We start from the raw sequence: 21338 nt of genomic DNA, 5'->3' as shown, positions 1-21338 counted from the left end.
CTGGGGCAGCTATGTTTACTGGTGTGGTCACCACCTTAGAGTTGTTTGTATTTGAGCCCACAATAATCACCGGCTTAGTTTTAGTAAGAGCAGCTGGTGCTTTACAAGGAATAATACCGTTAGGATCTACGGACACTACAGTTTTGGATTGCTGAGGTTGTGCCTGATTTTTCTTAGCACCCTTTACTTCAAAACTAGTAGTAGTATTACCACCAGTAGCAACGGATTGTTTGCTGTTATCTACAAGGCTCTCCAATAAAGTGGTGTTTTTAGATGTTAAAAACTCTAATTGATCTAGTTTTAGGTTTATGATTTGGGTTTTTACCATAAGGGGATTCAGCAGGCTTTTTTCCAGCTTTTCAAGGCTGGCCGTGAGATCCTTATCAGCTCTATGGGTTGCTTTTTTATCTAAGTTCAAGATACTTTTTTCAATGCCCGAGAGCTGGGATCCTATCTGTGAGAGTCTCACTTCAAAGGGAGTTAAGAGTTTTTTTAGTGTTTCCCATACCACAGTCAAGAATTCTACGTCTTTCCCTTTTATGACGCAGAGTGGCACCCCACTAATTTCGTTCTCTAATGTGAGATTATTAATTTCATGGGTTACTACCAGTGATTCTGGGCTCGGTTCTGGTCTTAGTTCAGGAGGCTGTGTGTTTTTCCTTAGGGGTGGATCTTGGGGTAGAAAAAATGGTGCCTTGATGGATAACTGTGCCTTCGCAATCTTAGCCTTTTTTCTAGCGTATGCTGTTAAATTATTGTACTTCCTTTTATTGTGTGGCCCTCGTTGTTTAATAGAAATATTTCCCCCACCCGGTTCTATAGGTTTGGGTATTTGCGCCATTCCCGGGGGGCCACCCTCACCCTCCTGCTCTTCCCCATCTCCCCCGACCAAAGAAGAATTTAGAGAAATGGATGATACTAATGGTGATCCCCCCTTTGGTATGGATGGAGTGGGTACTGATGGCTGGTGGATATCTGCCTTGGTTACAATCAGGGTAGGAGGTGGACCAGTTGAACGATCAGGCGTTTTAGCGAATGGTATCGACCCTAGGGAAGATTTTTTGGCCGCTGCTAAGTCCTGTGACAATCTCCTTGCAGCATCTAGTTCAATAGAGACTCGATGCTGCATTTTAGCAATCTCTGTATCAATGGCTGTGTGGGTCCTGGTTATAAAGTCATCTAGGGTACCATTTTTCAGTTTGGACTTAGCTGCCCTCTCTTTGTACTCACGGGATGACATGTTTGACTAGTCAGCAAAACGAACTGGTGGTGCAGAGATTTCCCAAGGGTTAGGGCCAAAGAGAGTGGCCCAGTCCAGTCTCTCCCAGCCTCTAACGGCCTCAAACGGCCCGCTCTTTGCCCGGTCTTCGCCCGCGCTGCGCCCCGCGCTGGGGAAGTACTAGTCCTAAATGTAGTAACGTGATGGGCGATGGGCGGGCCAACGGGGAGAGCGGACCGGAAGGTCTCCCACGGTCACGCAGGGACTCCTGGGCAATGGAGTCCCTGCTAACGCTCGCAGCCCCACTGAGCCTCACACCCAAGCCCGAGTCCTCCGCAGCGCCGGTTTACAGCGTCCAAAGTGCAGCCCCCAGCAAGGACGGCGAGCTTCAACAGGGAGGCAGGCAGTGGTGGAATCCCAAAACAAGCGCCTTCAGGTACAAGCGCTAATCAGGGTAATGGCGTCCCAAGGAGATAACGATTGCAGGAGTTAAAATACCCTCCAGTGGGCGGTGGGCGGGCCAACGGGGAGAGCGGACCGGAAGGTCTCCCACGGTCACGCAGGGACTCCTGGGCAATGGAGTCCCTGCTAACGCTCGCAGCCCCACTGAGCCTCACACCGAAGCCCGAGTCCTCCGCAGCGCCGGTTTACAGCGTCCAAAGTGCAGCCCCCAGCAAGGACGGCGAGCTTCAACAGGGAGGCAGGCAGTGGTGGAATCCCAAAACAAGCGCCTTCAGTACAAGCGCTAATAAGGTTAATGGCGTCCCAAGGAGATAACGATTGCAGGAGTTAAAATACCCTCCAGTGGGCGGTGGGCGGGCCAACGGGGAGAGCGGACCGGAAGGTCTCCCACGGTCACGCAGGGACTCCTGGGCAATGGAGTCCCTGCTAACGCTCGCAGCCCCACTGAGCCTCACACCCAAGCCCGAGTCCTCCGCAGCGCCGGTTTACAGCGTCCAAAGTGCAGCCCCCAGCAAGGACGGCGAGCTTCAACAGGGAGGCAGGCAGTGGTGGAATCCCAAAACAAGCGCCTTCAGGTACAAGCGCTAATCAGGTTAATGGCGTCCCAAGGAGATAACGATTGCAGGAGTTAAAATACCCTCCAGTGGGCGGTGGGCGGGCCAACGGGGAGAGCGGACCGGAAGGTCTCCCACGGTCACGCAGGGACTCCTGGGCAATGGAGTCCCTGCTAACGCTCGCAGCCCCACTGAGCCTCACACCCAAGCCCGAGTCCTCCGCAGCGCCGGTTTACAGCGTCCAAAGTGCAGCCCCCAGCAAGGACGGCGAAGCGGCACCCGCGAAGCGGGTGCGGCGAGCTTCAACAGGGAGGCAGGCAGTGGTGGAATCCCAAAACAAACGCCTTCAGGTACAAGCGCTAATCAGGTTAATGGCCAGGCAAACCTATAAAAAGGTCATTGAACAGAGAAAGGACGAATTGAGAAAGCAGGCCTGGGATGAGCTTGAAAGAGCAAGTGCCCTGAAGGATTCTAGGAGTTTTTGAGAGGTGTTAAATCGCCCGCTTTTCAGTAATGAAATGAGGACCATGGATACTAATATAACAGGGGTGGTTTGGGAGGCCCACTTTTCCAATATATTTAACCCAAAGAGTGTTTCCTTAAATGAGTGCGAGGACAACATAACATTTAACCTGCAGACTGCACAACAGCTCAGTTTATCACTTTACATGAGTGAAGTAGAGGAGGGTTTGAAAAAGGTATTCCCCTAAAAGCACCAGGGCCAGTTGGTGTGCCCTTGGACTTATTCAAATATAAGCCACAAATTTGGGTCCCTGAGTTACTTAATGTTTTTGAAGCTGTAATTGTGGGTCGTATTCCATCATCATGGAAAGGAGCAGTGGTTGTGCCAATTTTTAAAAAGGGAAACAGAAATTAGCCTAAATGCTATAGACCGATTTCCCTAATAGATGCTTTTTGTAAATTGTTGGGGAGGGTAATCCTTGCACGTCTGGAGACTTGGGCCAATGCTTCAGTATCATTGTAAATACCCAATATGGCTTCAGGAAATGAAGGGGAATGACTGAGCAGTGCCTCAACCTGTCTATGATTATGGGCAAGTACATGAAGTCCAGGGGTGTTTCGATCCATCTGGCCTTCATGGACTTGACTAGTGCTTTTGACACAGTCTGTCGGGGAAAGTTGTGGGCCTTAATGGACACCATGGGATTTGAGGAACCACTTGTTACTTTGTTGCGCAGACTGCATTCAGCTACTACGGTAGCCATTCGGTATGGTCCAAGAGGAGAAAAGACCAAGTCAATTTCCTCAACTGAGGGTGTACGCCAAAAATGCATACTGTCTCCCTTTCTATTTTTAAAGTATAATGCGTACAGCAAGAAGAGATTTATAAAATAATACTGTAAAAGCATGGTATGGTTTCTAAGCCATAAAATACATACTTAAATAAATAAAGACTAAAAGTTCTCAACTGGTGCTTCTAAAATACTCCTACCCTGATGTACCTAACCTAAGTCTAGTAAGAAGGAAGAAGAAAGTGTGGCATAGCATAAGTTTAGTATTCTTTTGCCAAGAATCTATCCAAGATTTCTCTTAAGGGCCTAATGAGCTCCGTACCTTGGTTTAGAATGAAGGAGGTCTGGTATCTCCCTGTCTCTGGACTCGATTTCCCAACACCCTGCAAGGGGAGCTTGGAAACACTTGAGCTGGATTTCTCGGCAAGAGAAAAGACAGCATCTCTCTCAGTGCATCAGCTGGAGGGTCGGCTTCCTTCGGCACTTGCTGTAGCGAGATGCGTCGGGCAAGTAGATAGTCGTACTGCTCCAAACCACTGTGTGTTTGCTAGGGCAAGTGTGGGCATATTTATACCTTGAAGGTGTCGGGTTTGATGTAAAGATGGACATAATAATGTCATCAAAGAGTCTCAGTTCTTTGAAAACTCCATGAGTTCTTGGACAAATCAATATTCAATCAAGGGGAAGTCCCTAACTGCTGAAGTCGAGCTTTCCAAGAAATCGTTGTGGCTTTGCGGAACTAGTGGAAGTATCCATGCCTGTATTTGGACTGCATGGGCTATGTCTAAATATGGTTATGATTTCAATGCCTATATAAGGGCAAGGTGATTTATAACTATATAAGGGCATGAATCGGGAAAATTACACTAGGGTCCTAAAATGCTATACAACAGTGTTAGAGGTGTGTAAAACCATCAGCTCTGAAGATATCATAAACCTCAAATGAATAAGTTGCAATTCCAGCAATATAGAGGCAGTATCAGCATCTGCCAGAGATCTATACAAGGGAAGGTGTTGGAATAAATCTGCTACACAGGAACTTGAAGAAGAGCAGTTTTATTGTACGTCTGGTCTCACCGCTGCCAGCCTCACACAACGTTCTAACATGAGCGCCCCACCAACATTCCATGGGTTATGATAACTTCACGTGAGGGGAGGGGTGAGTGGGACATACCATTAATCGCATTACGATAAATTGAAGGATATTTACAACACATCTCCCTGTGTAGAGAAATCAACAATAGATATAGAACATATCCTCAAAGAGAGGCAACAATAAATAAACATTCCAGCTATTTCACGTAGTTCTCCTGTCAACGTGGTGGTTGTCTTACTCTGGTTTCTCTGGCTACTTGAACATCAGGTAGAACAACATCCTGGTTCTCATCACAGCCAGGCAATGGAACACATACATTGGGGCAAAAACTTACATTGTCCATACTCCATGTGCTGCCATCATTCAAAACCACAGAGTTATTGTTTACACGCTGGATTCTCGATGGTTTGGAAAAAGAGGACACTTTTGCACGTCCTATAACAGGTCTTTTGATTACCACCCACTGTCCAACATGGAATTTTCTATTGGAAGCTCCCCACTTTTGGTTGTATTTGGTCTTGTAATCAATTTGATGTCGGTCCACCTTCTCTCTCACAGAATCTCTATCCACCCACACTGGAATACCTCCATTTAACCAGTTGGGGGTGAGTTTAGATCCTGGATTTCTCCCTTTAAGGGATACGAAAGGGGAAACTCCAGTCACAGCATTAGGGGAAGAATGATATGACCATAGAGTTTTCCTAATGGCTTCCTCTACTGGTTCATGCATGGTAACAGCCATTTGAATGGAGTTCTTCAACATTCTATTTGCTCTTTCTACCATTCCATTAGCTTTGGGACAGTAGAAAGGTGTTCTTACATGTGAAATGGCCAATTCAGATAGAAATTCTTTCATTACCTCAGACGTAAACTGGACCCCATTATCTGTCACTAGGGTGCTCGGTATTCCCTCCTTCAAAAACTCAAGTAGGACCGGTGTTGTTATGGAAGGTACAAACTTGGTACTCACCCAATGAGAGTGATAATCAATGATTACGAACATAAACCTCTGGTTGATGTTAAGTAGGTTCAAAGGGCCTATAATATCAAGTCCCAGCTTGTCCCAGGGTTTCGTCGGCACCACAACCGGAATGAGTGGTGCTTTATGTATCACCTTGGATTTGTCACACCTTCCACATGCCTCACAGTCCTTCACAGTGTTCTCCACCAACCCATCCATCTTAGGGAACCAATAGTGCTGCCTGATCTTACTCTTGGTCATGCTTCTCCCTGGATGACCTTCGTGTGCTAATGCAATAATACGTTCCATCATACTACCAGGGGGAATCCTTTTATTCCCTCTGCACACCTGACCATTCATGTTGGATAACTCATTTCTTACTGCCCAATACGGTTTGAGAGTTTCTGACAGCTCATTGTTAGACTCAGGCCCACCTTTCTCAATTAACCTCCTCAATTCCCTCAACACTTGGTCTTCTTGAGATTCTTTCTCCCACTCCTCCTTATTGATGGCCGGGTATTCAACTGCGAGAGTAACCTCCTCTGGTGGACTGCATAGGCTGTCCTCACTATGTATGGGTAATCTTGACATGCAGTCTGCTATGGTGTTTTTTACACCCGCCACGTAACACATGTTGAAATTGTATCCTTGCAATGCCAGAACCCACTTTGAAATGCGTGGAGTGGCCCTCTCAATGTTCTTTATTGAAAACAATGGTATTAGGGGCTTGTGGTCGGTCTGTAGTGTAAAGGGGATTCCCCACAAAAACAACTTAAAATTATTTATTGCCCAATAGCACGCTAAGGCTTCCCTCTCTATTGTAGAGTAATTGGACTCAGGTTCTTTCAGCGCCCTGGAAGCAAAAGCAATTATTCTCTCACGTCCATCTACCATTTGGGTGAGGTATGCCCCCAGGCCTTTAATGCTAGCGTCAGTCGTCAGAGTAGTTTTTTTCGTTAGGATCAAACATGCCTAAAGTGGGTGCCTTGGCAATGGCTGGCTTGACATATTGGAACTCCTGTTGGCACTCAGAACTCCAAACAAAGGAGCAACCCTTCTTCAAAAGCTCTCTCATGGAGCATGTGTGACTTGGAAAATTTTCTATGAATTTGGTCATGTACTCCACTAAGCCCAGGAAAGATCTGAGCTCGTCTTTATTAGAAGGAGCTGGAGCTAACATCACTGCGTCCACCAGGCTAGTTTTTGGCTTGATTCCCTCTCCTGAAATGGTGTGCCCTAAGAAAGTCACAGACCTGACACCAATTTTACACTTGTCTTTTTGGGTTGTAAAGCCTGCCTTGCTTAATGTACTTAGTACCTCTCTCAGATTATTGTTATGCTCAGTTTCTGAATTACCATAAATTAGAATATCGTCCTGAAAACACAAGACTTTTCCAAGACCCTCTAAAATGTGCTGCATAATCCGTTGTAATACGGCAGCTGCGGACGCCAACCCGAATGGCATCAGGTTGTACTGGTATGCCCCAAAGGGTGTTATAAAATAGGTCAGACTAGACTCCGGATGAAGGGCAACCTGGTGGTACGCCGCCGAGAGGTCTAAAACACTGAAGTATTGTGCTCCTTTTATCACACTGAGCATCTCATTTATTCTGGAGAGAGGATGCCTCTCCACCCAGATGTTGGCATTGAGGTCCCTGAGATCCACACACAAGCGAATCCCTTTACCCCCTCCCTTTGAAGCTACCACAATGGGGGCAAGCCACTCAGAGCTCTCAATTTTTTCACTTACCCCGATGGATTCCAACTTCTCCAGTTCACTTTTTAGAGAGTCTCTCACCACTAACGGTACCGATCTGGCTTTATGCACTGTAGGTTTGCAGTGTTTCTTCAACTTTATCTTATGAAGGGAACCCTTCAGCAGTCCCAACTCATTTGAAAATACCTCGGGGAACTCCTCACACACTTCTGTACTTATGCTAGGTTGTTCCACCAAGTACACCGGCTCAGAAGCATTGGGATCTAACTTAATGCCAAGGTCGTTCTGGTGTTTCCACCCCAATAAGCTTGATCCCTTCTTGGTTAAATACACCTTGCCCACAGTGACTCTATCCTTGAATTTGATCTGCATAATGACCATTCCTACTAGGGGTATGGTGTCACGGTTGTATCCCCCCAGGCTGATGTCATGAGGCAATAACTCATACTCTCTGTTAACAGATCTCGCCTTAAATGTGGCTTCATTTATGAGTGTATTTGGGGAACAAGAGTCAGCGTACACTTCATAAGGTACATTGTCAAGCCATATCTCGCATTCCGGGTAACTACAATCAGAGCTCTCAAAAAGTTCATTCACATATCAGTCCAAATATTGAAAACTTGGGAAAATCTTATCACAACCCTTGGAGAAAAACTTGCAATTAGGACACAGCAAAGCCTGAGGAAAATGTTGGCCACCTCAATAAGGATGGCGAATAGTCAAGTCTCAAAAAAACTCAAGTACACCATAAATCAAATGTTAAGGCAACAACGTAAATTTAGCACAAGACTTGAGCTGGCAACGAACCCTCTGAGAATCGAAGGCACTAATAAAGCGAAGGAAATGGGATGAAAAGAACGAACGACGACGAACTATGGGTGAAATTGCTCCATGATGCAAAACAAAACAATAATGCCAGGTTTTGGTATACAGTTTACACACTACAGTGGCCCAATCACTCCGGTATGAATTCTAACATAACTGAGGCAGTTTGGATTAATTATCTGTTCAACCACTTCAATGGAAAAGATCAGAATGATGATGCTGTCACTAAACATCAGGGGAACGTAAATACTGGTGGTCCCAACAGGGAAGTAACAACTCAGAATCTTGCAACCATAGAGCAAAGCGTTCAGACCAGGTTAGTACAAGAACAACTAGGGACAGAATTACTATTTGGCACATTCTGCCCAATAATTATAACAGAGGAGCGAAGCAGTCCATCAGCAACGCAGATAATGAAACGGATAGCCAGGGGCAGACCAGCAGGAGCCCCCGGCCCCAATGGCATACCCCCAATGTTGTATGAACATGACGCAGAATTTTGGAGTAAGTTACTAGTACCATTCTTTAGAAACTTAATCAGTGGGCCATAATTCCAGAGTCCTGGGGAGGATCAATTATCAGCCCAATCTATAAACAGGGCAAAAGGAATGCTCCGAACAACTACCGGCTGATCCTCCTTATCAGCATTGAGTCTAAATATTGCCTTGGGATAATCCAGGATGAATTAGCTTCTTGGGCTTCAGAAAATAACATAGTCCCATCAACTCAAACTGGGTTCTGTCAAGGGTTAGGCACCACAATCAATATCATGGCATTAACCTTGTTAATGGATGCAACAAAAGTGGTAAAATATCCCCGATTTATTTGCTTTATAGACTACACAGCAACATTTGATCATGTAGACCAGGGGTACTCATAGTACGATCACAACAGAATACACCTGGGGGTCACAAAAAAGAGAGTCAAAGCAGAGTAGATCAAAATACCAATGCTACACAAAAGGCACCAGTGAGGACATCGTCCGTGTAAATAAAATGCAGGCCACGTTAAGGCTCAAGAGCATCTGGAGAAATAGTTTCCATCAGAAGCCACACTGTACCGCCCTCTTTCTCATCATTTGGATTCTCCTCACCCAGGAGACAGAACGGCCGGTCAGTTGTTACCGTAACCGATATGTGTGAGGTAAGGGGTGTTGTATGTGGTACAGAAAAATAGACGTGGCTACTGGAGAGGCAGTGTTAAAGTGATAAGTGTTAAGTGAGAGAAGATATAAAATTAGGTGATCAGGTGGACAAACAACATTTATTAGTGTCTCCCAATCCCTAAAATTTAAAAAGCAAGTGTGAGGACGGGTTTTAAATAATCACCGCACTCAATAGTGGTCAACATGTTTCTGCATTATCTTGAACATAGTTTCAGAATGCATTCTTCAGGACCGAAAAGTAAAAACACTGCTGGTTAGATTTGAGAAATTAAGAACAATATCACCTGACCTTCAGGTATATACTCAACCGTATACTGTTGCATCACACGGTATTCGATCCACACAGCAAGACAGACAAAGATAGAAAAAGAACATGAATATGTCATATTCCTATGGATTATATACTGTGATGAGTGCACATTCACATGTAAAAAGACAAACATTGTCAAATGACAGACTCACCCAAATATGTTGGTTGAGAGGCTTCACCCCACCTGGCTACAGCGCAGGTATGGGGAGCACCGCTCTACAAAGAATTCACAAGTAACATCTTTAGAGCAGAGAATCAGAAAATAAAATAAATGAGTTCACAATATGGCATATTGCTCTAAACGTCCTTCACAGTCCACATTGGTGAAAATGTGGACCAACCCACTAGCACTCGACTCCACTCAAACGACAATGACAGACCAAGTCTGTGTTAGAGAAATGGCAATGTTGTAAAAAACTGAGCACTTTTAAAAAATAAGCATATCAGCGTGTGCATTCACTAATCGAGTGAAATCCCTGTTAGTCTCAAACTGATCGCTTTTAGACATCGCGCTTATGAATTGAATAGTCAGCGTGATAGAAAACAGGCAGCCAGAGCGCGATGGGCGTTCCAGCGTGTTACTGCGCCTGAACATGGTACTGGCGCGATCGGTACTCATAGTACGGCCCGCGGGCCGCCAGCGGCCCAGCAAGCCTTCCTTGGTGGCCCGCGGACCTTGCAGACATGTACCAGTTTATAAAAAAAAAATGTTTTCAAGAGTGTCAGTAAACACCGCTGGTTGATGCAGCATGGCCTCGGAGAGGCTCTGCTCTAGGGGGGGCGGGAGATTCCAGCCATAGAGTGGAGCTGCAGGGGCCTCAGAAGAGGTGAAACAGAACAAAGCCTCATTAACAATTTATGGTCTTTTAAAGAACTGTGAAGTGCTCCGGTGCGGCTGGGCTGTGTGCGCGCCAGGCAAGTTGTCTCATCCCGGGTTGCCACACAGGGGCGGGGGGACAATTGTTGGACAATTACAGTGACCAGGACTCAAAGAAAAACCCTGTGACTGATTGAACCGAGCATGAACTTGGAGATCACTCTGCGCAGCTCGTGCTCCCCGAGTAGCATTTGTTTTATCGACACTGAAGGCATGAAAGTCTGAATCAGCCCAGCCTTATTTGGAATCTCTGCCCTCTGGATTACCCCTGATCTCTGCTGCAACGGTCCAGCCAGCTCTTGTGCACCCTCTACATTAAAGTGTCATTAATTATGTGCTGCAGATTTTTGGAAGGCTGGGGAAGGTGGTTGGGCGTGTGCAACAAATAGTTCTTGCTTTTCGTGATATTTCTAATAGAATTATTACACCTTGCCTAGACAGAGATAGGGAGAAGGAGATGGAGAGAGAGGGAGAGAGTCAGGAGAGGGCATGGGAGGGAGAGTTAAGGGAAGGCAAGAGAGGGAGAGACAGAGGGAGGGAGAGAGTCAGGGGAGGGCGAGGGAGGGAGAGAGAGGGAGGGAGAGAGTCAGGGGAGGGAGAGACAGCGGGAGGGAGAGTCAGGGGAGGTTGAGAGAGGGAGAGAGTCAGGGGAGGGAGAGAGAGGGAGAGTGAGGGCGAGGGGGGGAGAGTCAGGGGAGGGCGAAGGAGGGAGAGAGAGGGAGAGTCAGGGCAGTGTGAAGGAGGGAGAGAGTCAGGGGAGGGCAAGGGAGGGAGAGACAGAGGGAGGGAGTGTCAGGGGAGGGAGAGGGAGAGTCAGGGGAGGGCGAGGGAGGGCGAGGGAGGGAGAGAGAGGGAGAGCCAGGGCGAGGGAGGGAGAGAGAGGGAGAGCCAGGGCAGGGTGAGGGAGGAAGATAGTCAGGGGAGGGACGGAGAGACAGAGGGAGGGAGAGTAAGGGGAGGGCGAGGGAGGGAGAGAGAGAGGTAGGGTGAGAGTCAAGGGAGGGAGAGAGACAGGGGAGGGAGAGAGTCAGGGGAGGGCGAAGGAGTGAGAGACAGAGGGAGGGAGTGTCAGGGGAGGGAGAGGGTGAGTCAGGGGAGGGCGAGGGAGGGAGAGAGAGGGAGAGCCAGGGCAGGGTGAAGGAGGGAGATAGTCAGGGGAGGGAGGGAGAGACAGAGGGAGGGAGAGGGAGGGGAGGGCGAGGGAGGAAGAGAGTGAGGGGAGGGCGAAGGAGGGAGAGAGAGAGGTAGGGAGAGAGTCAAGGGAGGGAGAGAGTCAGGGGAGGGAGAGAGTCAGGGGAGGGCGAGGGAGGGAGAGAGAGGGAGAGTCAGAGGGGGGCGAGGGAGGGAGAGAGAGTCAGGGGAGGGAGAGAGAGGGAAAGTCAGGGAAGGGAGAGAGGGAGAGCCAGGGGAGGGGTAGGGAGGGAGGGAGTCAGAAAGAGGGAGGAAGGGAGACAGAGGGAGGGAGGGAGACAGAGGGAGACAGACAGAGGGAGGGAGACAAAGGGAGGGAGGGAGGGAGGGAGAGAGAGGGAGACAGAGGGTGAGAAGGAGGGAGAGAGAGCGAGAGAGAGAGAGAGAGAGACCGAGAGAGAAGGGGAGGTAGACAGAGAGAGAGGGAGACGGAGAAAGGGAGGGAGACGGAAAGAGGGAGGGAGACGGAGAGAGAGAGGGAGACAGAGAGAGGGAGGGAGACAGAGAGAGAGAGGGAGACAGAGAGAAGGAGGGAGACAGGGAGAGAGGGAAGGAGAGAGAGAGAGAGGGAGGGAGAGAGAAAGGGAGGGAGAGAGGGAGGGAGGGAGAGCGAGAGAGAGGGAGGAAGAGAGAGAGAGGGAGGGAGACAGAGAGAGTGAGGGAGGGAGACAGAGAGGGAGGGAGCCAGAGGAAGGGTGACAGAGAGAGGAAGGGGGACAGAGAGAGGGAGGGAGAGAGAGAGAGAAGGAGGGAGGGAGACAGAGAGAGGGAGGGAGGGAGACAGAGAGAGGGGGGAGGGAGACAGAGAGAGGGAGGGAGGGAGACAGAGGGAGTGAGGGAGACAGAGAGAGTAAGGGAGACAGAGAGAGTAAGGGAGACAGAGGGAGGGAGGAAGACAGAAAGAGGGAGGGAGACGAGAGAGGGAGGGAGGGAGACAGAGAGAGTGAGGGAGACAGAGAGAGTAAGGGAGACAGAGAGAGTAAGGGAGACAGAGGGAGGGAGGAAGACAGAAAGAGGGAGGGGGACGAGAGAGGGAGGGAGGGAGACAAGAGAGGGAGGGACGGAGACAGAGAGAGAGAGGGAGGGAGGTAGAGAAAGAGAGGGAGGGAGGGAGGGAGGCAGAGAGAGAGAGAGAGAATGAGAGAGATATGTGTGTATGCTGGGTCTGGTGGCTCAGTGGATGAAGACATCCGCTGCAGGGGCCTGTGTCAAACCTCATGGTCACAGGTTTCTTTTTGGCTCTAGCCCACCCCCCTCTCTCACTGACCACGCCCCCACCGGTGCGGTACTCGGCCACAAACCACACTGTAAGTTTGGCCCCTGAGAGAAAGTTTGTAAGTACCCATGATGTAGACCATGCCAAGCTCTGGCAAAAACTGAAAGGATGGGGGATACCCAAACCTCTTTTGCTCCAACTTAGGCAGCTACACACCGATACCTGGTTCAGAATAAACCTAGGTGCTGGGATGCACCTATCGAAACGAATCACCACTTCAAAGGGGTTCAAACAAGGGTGCAACCTAGCCCGGTTTCTTTTTAACCTTTTTTTGCACACCTCCCAGGGGAACTCGACAGATGCGCATCCCATGCCCCGAAGCTTGGGAAAATGACGTTGTCAAACCTGCTTTACGCTGACAATTTAGTGCTAATAAGTCAGACTTCAATTGGACTCCAACATCTCCTGGACACAACTCATTACGGACTGCCTTAAAAATAAATCTTTAAAAAACTAGAATTATGGCAGTAAATGACCACAGGAAGAAAAACATCAACTGGTACTTGGATGGGCAGCGTTTAGATCAGACAACAAGTTATAAGTAACTTGGAATACTTTTAGATCATAAAAGTTCTTTCAAACCGCAGCTGGAGTCCTTGCGGGGAAAGGGAGTCATGACTTACTTAGCTATAAAACCTCTAAAGAAGAAGCTGCCAGACTTAACATTTAAACACCTCTTAAAGGTCCTGCAAGCTAAACTACAGCCAACGATAATTTATGGGAGTGAACCTTTGAAAGGGAAAGATGCTGCAGTCCTGGATACAATAATTGATAATTCTCACAGAGCGATTTTTCATCTCCCCCGGTGTTTCACCGGCCCAAATGCAGTTGGCGTTTGGGCTACAAAAACAATCGGTGGAAAGAAGGGGTGCTTACATAAAATGCTGGCATGAAATCCGAAGATCCAAGGAGGGATCCCTGAACTCCCATCTCTGGACTGAGCTGTTTCGCCCAGGAAAGACGCCAGCAAGAGAATATCTTCTAGACTCCGTCAAACTCCTGGAAATGACAGACCTTTGGAAAACTCGAATGGAGCATCTATAATTTAAAAGAGTAGTGACAAAGGCATCTCGATTGATATCTGCCCTACAGGACAAAGAAACACTTGCCAAACGAGCACACAGCTGGGGGGTGCTCAACAACTCTGAAGCTCTTAAACCCTAACCCTGTTTTAAAACAGGAATAAAAACGGCAACCAAGGAAACATTTCTAAAGCTCCGCTTAAGTGTTTTTCCGATTACCCGATTTCTACCACCATGGGAGGGAAGAGGAGGCGAGCAGCCCTGCTGCCTGTGCGGACACGGCCCTGAGGACCTTATCCACATCATCTGTATTTGCCACAATCTAAGGGACATAACGTGTACTTTATTAAAACCACTATTTAGGCCACATGGGACCAGGACCTGCAGGCTGTAAAGCTGTGCTTCAACCCAGCTGAAGTGCAACTAAACTGCTGCTCACAATTTTTTTTGACATTGTTGCAAAGAGACTCAAACACTCTTTGTCACTGGTCATGAGTCAACGCAACACGGCGGAACTGGGCATAACTTGAGACTTGTCCTGCAAACCTTATAAAAGTGCATTTTATGCCTGCACTAGCACTTTAAAACCGGCTACTATACAATGTTCATCCCACCAAGCTTAGTAAGAGCATCTTGTTGCTGCCCAGGCACTTTAAAAAATGTACGGAGTACATAGCGCATAGCGGGGAACAAGGATAGGTCAGCAGCCCAATTTGTCAATTTATTAGTACCCGAACTCTCTGCCTCACACGTTTATTAGTGTTTTTAAGACTGTAATAATCATGAGTGCACCTTCTTATGAGGATTATAATGCTGTTTTATTTTCAGTACAGATGTGAATTTTTATTGTTGTTTTACATATAGTATTATGACTCAGGACTTTTTATTCTTAATGAATGTATGCAAAGGTTTTAATTAATCATGCATAATTAAAAAAAATACTTACCTTCCATGGAGCCGGAAAGATACCAGATGTGAACATGTTATTAATGTCTGTGAGTGAAGGGCTCACCTCCTTCGCTATATCTTTCTGGAATGCAGGTGGACATGGATCGAATGGGGAACCAGATTTAATGTCTTTGGAGTGTTTGTCCACTAGTTCAGGAGTAACCTGTGAGAAGCTGTGAAAGATCTTTCCACCGAGTTCTGAACATGAGAGTAATTCATTAGGAACACGAGAGGTGATGACTTCAAAGGAATCGTAGATGTCTTTAACTTTATTTCTAAAGGCCTCTGCAATGACCTCACAAAAACTGCTGTTGCTCTTGGTGCATTTTTTCTTAGGTAGAGAGGAAAAGATTCTCTACTACCCCAAACAGTTATTTGGACAAATTCTTGGCTTTCTCAATCTGCCTAGGAAAACAGGCCTTTTTTTCTGCGATAAGCAGGGTTTTGTATTAAATTCATGCAGATTTATAGATGCTTTTGTCCGTTAGATCATATTTTGTTCTCCAGCGTCTTTCAAGTCTGCAACATTTTTGTTTTTCCTGTTGCAGCGTCTCGGTAAACCAGGGGGCCGATGGTGAGTTACGGTTCCCTGACGTGCCGTGGTCCTAATGGCCTCATTTAGCCAATCCGTGTATTTGCTGACTGCTAGGTCTGGGTGCACATTTAGATGGGGTCACGTCCTGTTCAATTGGGAGTGAAGCATGTCTTTATCAACCTTGCTCCAGGCATTATATGTTACTGAGTGGTCTTTACCTACCCCTTCCTTCTGCGCTTTAGGGATAGTGTCGTCGAATATGATTAAGGAGTGATCTGACCACGTGAGAGGGTGAATGTCTTTTACTGTTAGGCCTGGTACTGATGTAAAAAGCCCATCAAGTGTGTGTCCTGCTTCATGTGTAGGCTTGAGTACCACCTGAGATAAACCTAGTGTCCCTAGGGTCTCTAGGAGAGAGATAGTGTCTCTATCTCCTCTATCTTCTAGGTATACATTAAAATCTCCTATAATGGTAAACTCATTAGTGGAGAAAATGTGCTCTATGAGAGCACCTAGGTTACTAGTGAAAGTACTTCTTCCGCCTGGGGGACGATAGAGAAGTATGCCCCTAAAGGTGTTGTTTGCATTTGCTTCTAAGGTGAAGTGAAGTGCTTCGTAGTAGGGGGTGGGCGCTGGGGCAAACGTAGCTTCAAACTTTTCCCTGTATATGACAGCCACTTCACTCCCCTCTTGATGGGCCTGCTCTATATTCTGCAGCATACATAGAAAGAGGAAAAGCCTCACAGGATTGTTTTTGTGCAGGAAGGTGCCCCTTCCTGCACAAAAACAATTCTGCCTGTGTTGGTGCTAGACTGCCAAAACAGTGTTTTCCGTGTGGCATTTGTGTTTTGGAGGTTATAATAACCTCTTTCCCAGAGCCTTGAACCTCAATCAGTTCCCAGACAAAAAACCTGTTGCTCCCATGGCCAAGCACAGGATACACCCACCGGCACACCTTCCCTCGAGGATGCATTGTGGGAGAGTGCTGCTGTCTACATTGCTCGCTCGGATAAGCCTCCTGATTTTCACTGTTAAGCACTGGAACTCCGAAAATGAGACTGGTCCACACTGCTATCCATGGTTTCCTTCTTGAGGTAAGATGACTATTCCCTTCCTGCAGTGTTTCCTAATGTTATCCATTAGATTTCACCCTCACTAACACAAGTTCATCTGGTTATATTAAGCCACAGAATATCATCCTTTAATTTAGCAATCTCCGATGACCACGGGACAATTTCCTCTGAATACGGGTAAGAATTGCGCATTTGTTTCCGAGCACTTTGACATAGCAAATAAGGCATGTACTACAAGGCCCTGCTTATTTAATTTTTTTAGACCTCGCTGATGTCAATTTTGTCATAGAGGACCGTTTTCATCTGCCCTGTAGTGAATAGCACAATAAGGTAAACTTCACCTAGCAAACAGACCTTCCCTAATTCTACTGCTGACCTGCTTTGAAACGGATATATACATATATCATGTTCCTCATTTCTTTCTAGGGTAGTTCCTTGATCTAGGATTTCCCAATCTGGGTTTACAAGATAGACCAATTTCCAATGCACAACCAGCATGTACCCTTTTATTAGCAACTATTTTCCCCCATTGTCTTCATTCCCAGTACTTATTAATCACTCTCTCAGTCCCCCAGGTTATCCACCAGTTCTGATGAGACCCTAGCACTCACTAAGAGGGTCAAAACACTGTCGATAAAAAACAGGTGACAGACCATAACCATATACATGGAACAAACTGTGTATCTACCCTTTGTGGTTTATTATTTATAAAAATACTGGTTATCTCCTGAATGAAACCATTTTACCATTGATGCTCACTTAATTGATCACTTTTCTCTGTCTCTTGTTTTGTTTTGTTTTCCACTTGGAGTGCATCTTAAAATCTTCTCATCACTTCACTTCATGACAATTGCGATGACAAATTTCAGTTGTTTCTTAAAATAAACTGTGATTCGGCTGAATCGATATTAGACTATGAAATAATGAAATACTGATTGTTTGTCAGGACCAGGGCAGTCAGCCCCCCCTGGGACCACCGCAACCACCAGGGATCAGAGATCCCTGGTGGTGGCGCAACAGACCTGAGGCCGCAATATGCTTGGCGGGGTCACCGTGGTCCACCAACTCTACGAGTTTCTTCACCCCCACACTTTTCATGGTGGTGCGACTGCCATGAAGAAAATTGGTGGTGAGGAAACAACAGGTGCCCTACAAGGGTCCCTGGTGCCTCATGCCATGTGCCCCCTGTGTGCATGCACCCTCAGTACCTGCCAGCATTAACTGCAGAAGTTCATGCTGTGCAGGTACGTCCTTTGATGTTCCCATTACAGTGTCTATTTTATAGGTACCGCCATAGGAACGCCAAAGAACGGCCACCCAGACAGGAGAAAACTCCTAATCTTGCAGCCAGTTCAAACATGGGTTTGGTGGTGCGGTAGCATGATCGGTCCCACTCCTTCACCACCAAACTCAAAATAAGGCCCTCAGTCTTTACAGAATGTCTGTCTTATCAGAAATGTGCATATACAGATTCAGTCTGCACAGGAGTTAGTGTATTTAGATTGCATTTATGAATGGGTTTCAGGTGAACACTTATTTTGAATTGCTACCAATATAGCGCCAGCACAACGAAAAAGGACAGGAATGTGCCCTATTTGTTAAATATGGCGTATTTTTGCCCTTTCCCTGTGACCATGTGCAGAAAGGTGACTTGCTGCCCTGTGCCACAAAACTCTTAAATATGCCCCCATAGTATTTAGCAATAGACATGATGTTATAAGCCATCTATTATACAGCCTACACGCATCTTTCAGATTTGGTATGTGCAGGACATATATTTTCTTCATTTCTAATTAGGTAACCACAGCAGAAACAACGTGAAATTTGCCTTGTTAATGATTGATGAAAAACACTGGTGAAATACCATTTGGGAAGTTTCCTTTGATTCCAGCAGGAATGGTTTAGCCTCGCCGCAAAATGTTTGACAGAGCCCAGAGTGTGCAACAGTTCCACAGACAAAAACACGTGCAATAAATTCCGCCTAAAGTGGTGGTGGTGGGGTTGTGGTTCAGAGGCACACAAAATAATTGAAGCTGGATAAACAGAACCTTGTTAATTTCTTTGCAGTTACGTTTTCCATTCAAGTTAATTACATTTCTGGACTCTAAAATCCGCATCGTTTCTGGCTCAAATTCTGCATATTCTGCCTAGTTATATCTAATGTTGTGACCATCACCTGTATTTTCAAAGCCCCAGGGAAAATAACTTTTACTATCTTTGTGCTTCCACTTCCAACAGCGACAATTTTCGTTTTTTCCCGTAATATGGCTCCTTTTTAGAGAGCTCTTTAAATCAGCGGTCTTCAGTTTTACCATCCCTGATTACCACAGCATGACCTTTATTCTACATGTGCCCCCCTTCTGACCATGGTGGGCATTAGGCTGCTGCGAGTTTATCTGTTTTTTTTAACACGAAACAAACTCCAGAGAGGAACGATGGCTGCTCTTATTAAGTGCGTTTGCCATTGTGTCCATTCTCTAAGTGGAGAGGGATGCAGGCGCTGAGCCATGCATCCTTTCAACAGCAGGAAGCAGACGGGAGCCTTGAACAAGCTCTCAGAGGCCTATGGTCCAAAATGTACTCTGCCCTGGGGTGAGACAAGCAGATTCTTCTATGATTACATTTAGAAGCAAAGGGTACGCAGCCAGGCGCCACCAGGGATGCAACCGATATGAAAGTCGTTGCTTCTTTGTCTAAAGGTCACAAAGTTAGTACTAGAAGATAAGAAAAAAAACACGGAGGCTTGCAATAGCGGGCTGCTGAACGAGATGGAAAGCCCTTATCCAAACTTTTCAATAAAACACGATTCGAGCCCAGACTTTTATTAAGGTAGTTCAATTCCCTTTACCGTTCCGAAGCAGTACCGGGGATAAAGTTCAACAAGGCTACACTTTTTTTAAACATTTTTTTTAAGGAAGCTTCCAAACCAAGGAGTTCAGTTCAGCCTAGGGTATCTTGTTGAAGTCAGCGTCCACGCTCTAGCAATTCCTATTCACAAAACTGAACGGCAAAACTGGGTGAGTATGCACTAATTTTTATTCAATTAAGAAATAACAATGAGTTACTTTCACCAGCAAAGTAGATACAAGCAAGTTAAATAACTGACTGCGTTCACTAATCCTCCACACACCTAAGGCCACTAGTTTGAATCCCGACGGGACCGAGTTAGCCATTCATCCTTTTGAGGTTGATGACAGTAGCGTAATAATATTAACTATTGTCCAATCGCCTAGAGGACATTCATTTCCTGCTTTGCTCTATTGCTCAAACATCTAGCGATCATTCAGTATATCTTGTGTATATTCGAGTCCCTGTGGAGATTTTCTTTTGTGATGTTCCCTAGTATTCTACCCTCTCATTATAAAACATTTTGTGCTTTTTGTTATTGTTCAAACGACCAAAGATCATTACGGGTATGGCGTGCGCTATTACTCTATCACATACTGATATTTCGTTGCGTAATTTATGCACCTAGTTAAATACCTACACAGCTATCGTTTGTAGTCTATCATTTTTTTCAAGCATCTACAGATAACTTTAGAGTCAAGTGTAAAAAACTGTTTTGCGGTCGTGAAGTCTAAGGCGCGCAAAAACAGGTTGGTTTTGGAGATCTTTAACTAAACCAGTTTGTGACGGCAACGCTTTGCCTCTGTCTTAGGTGGTATTACTGTTCAATATACACCATTTGATGCTTTCTTTCAGGCCTGAGTTATCTGATTGCGAAAAAAACAATTGATGGACAAAATGCAGAACAATGTCATACATTCACCCCCACCCCAGTACAGAGGTCTGGGCCTACATCCATCGTATTTTGCTCACCATGCCATTCTAGTTTGAACCCAGCCATATGCAAATCAGTCTTGACCCTGTGCCGAAAGGGAACAGTCTAGCCCGAACTGCCGGGCCAGTTCCTCCCTGAACTGGAAACAAGCATCCTAGGACCAGTTTCAGGGTTTCAACCCTCATCTGCCAGCATAGCTTGACTCGAGTGCCAAGTAGAGCCAGGACCGCCATCTGGGCATACCCGTCTACCTCGAGGGTGACATATGCAAAAAGAACAATTAATGGACAGAATACAGAACAATGTCATACATTCACCCCAGTACAGAGTTCTGGGCCTAAATCCATCATTTTATTGCTCATCATGCCATTCCAGTTTGAACCCAGCCATATGAAAATCAGTCTTGACCCTGTGCCCAATGGGAACAGTCCAGCCCGAACTACCAGGCCAGGCCCTCCCTGGACTGCAAGTAAGCATCCTGGAATGGTTTCGGTGTTTCACCCCTCATCAGCTAGGATAGCTTCATTCCAGTGGCATGAAGAGCACTGGACCCACATCTGGGTGTACCTTTCCAACCCAGGGTAACAAATGCAAAAAGAACAATTGATGGACAGCATGCAGAACAATGTCATACATTCACCCCAGTACAGAGATCTGGGTCTAAATCCATAGTTTTTTTGCTCACCATGCCATTCTAGTTTGAACGCAGCCATATGCAAATCAGTCTTCACCCTATGCCCAATGGGAACAGTCCAGCCCTAACTACCAGGCCAGATCCCCCTGAACTGGAAACAAGCATCCTAGGACCGGTTTCGGGGTTTCACCCCTCATCAGCCAGGATAGATTGACTCCAGTGGCACGGAGAGCACACGACCACCTTCTGGGCATACCTGTCTCACTTGGTGTGACACATGCAAAAAGAACAATTGATGGATATGATACAGAACAATGTCATAAATTCACCCCAGTACAGAGATATGAGCCTAAATCCATAGATTTTTTGCTCACCATGCCATTCCAGTTTGAACCCTGCCACATGCAAATCAGTCTTGACCCTATGCCCAATGAGAACA

Source organism: Lissotriton helveticus, chromosome 1_1 (genome assembly GCF_964261635.1).
Source record: "Lissotriton helveticus chromosome 1_1, aLisHel1.1, whole genome shotgun sequence".
In the NCBI taxonomy this organism is placed as follows: Eukaryota; Metazoa; Chordata; class Amphibia; order Caudata; family Salamandridae; genus Lissotriton; species Lissotriton helveticus.
The sequence above is the reverse complement of the archived record's forward strand: the minus strand, read 5'-3'. Positions refer to the sequence as shown.